We start from the raw sequence: 1375 nt of genomic DNA, 5'->3' as shown, positions 1-1375 counted from the left end.
TTGTGTTTAGCGCACCAATTTGGACAGAGTTATCATTTTTATAAGAATGGGATGGATCATATCTAAAAGCACCTTCAGGAGTTGTGAAGAACGAATTTGTACGTAGTCTGTTTCTGAAAGTTATTCTATTGGATCTCTGTCTAATCATTAAAACATTGATTTAATTGATCTAACATTAAGTGCTGCAACATGCATTTGCTGATCTTGAGAAAATCTCATCTCGCTTCTCTCTTCAGACTCGCGCCTTTGGTTTTCTACAATCCTCCTTACTTTATACTTGTTTCTGGAGAGATTATGTCTTTTCTGTGTTTCTCCTGCTCATTCCGTAAAAATTTGTTTGCAGAGAACAGAAATTGAAAGAAGAGAAATCGAAAAGGACAGAGAAAGAAAGTGAAAGATGTATGTGTGTGTCTATATGAAATGGACGTGTGTGTGTGTGTGTGTGAGAGGGAGAGAAAGAGATATAGGGTGAGTGAAGGTATGTGTCATGATTGGTGTCTTTTAAGGTACACACACACGTATAGAAAATGTGACGTCATCGTATAACATGTTTACGATAGTTGATTTATGGAAAAGATTATAATGTTAAATTTTTGAAATGTAAATATGTGAATGGAAATCAAGTTTAATTTGTAACTGAAATAGGACTGAATCTTTTGATACCCCATACGTTAAAATCTGTAACTCGTTTTGGAATGCATGAGGAATATATTTATGTATAGAACAGACTTCTTTTAAACTGAAAATATTATCTCACATTATAATAGAGACATCATACTGAAATAGTGTAAGAGATGAGAGAATGCTCTGGGCTCACATTAGGCAAAAAGTTGGAAATTTTTTTGACCCATGACACTTCATGGACCTTGGGTTTTGTATTTGACGCCTGTTACTTTAAGTATTTTATTTTGAGTGTATATATATATGTATATATAAGCCAATGAGGGAGGCCTCTACGTGGTAGGTAGAGGTAGCTAGACTTGGTAGAAATAGCAGCCAAATCTCCCTCAAAACACCCTACTGTCTTAATCCGACAATTCTGCCTATTATGTAGTTTGAATGATAAACTGTAACTAAAGATTAAAATTATTAACCCCCCCAAATTTTAAGCGTTTTAATAGCAATAAATTTTTTTTCTCTTTTTTTGCTTAATTAAAATGGTTGCCTTTTCCTCGTAGTTTTTCATGTCAGATGTAAAGGTGAAGAGGGTTAACTTGGACGGTGTTAAGCAGTGGAGATGTTTGGTGATTGTATGTGGTTGTTACTTTTCACCGGCATCGGTCGCTCGCTCCAGCGCCATCCATTTTCGGGGCCGGTCGATTCGGCAGGTAAGTTGTTACACACTCCTGAGCGGATTCCGACTTCCGTGGCCACC

Source organism: Octopus bimaculoides, chromosome 23, assembly GCF_001194135.2.
Source record: "Octopus bimaculoides isolate UCB-OBI-ISO-001 chromosome 23, ASM119413v2, whole genome shotgun sequence".
Taxonomy (NCBI): Eukaryota; Metazoa; Mollusca; class Cephalopoda; order Octopoda; family Octopodidae; genus Octopus; species Octopus bimaculoides.
This window is presented reverse-complemented; position numbering follows the sequence as displayed.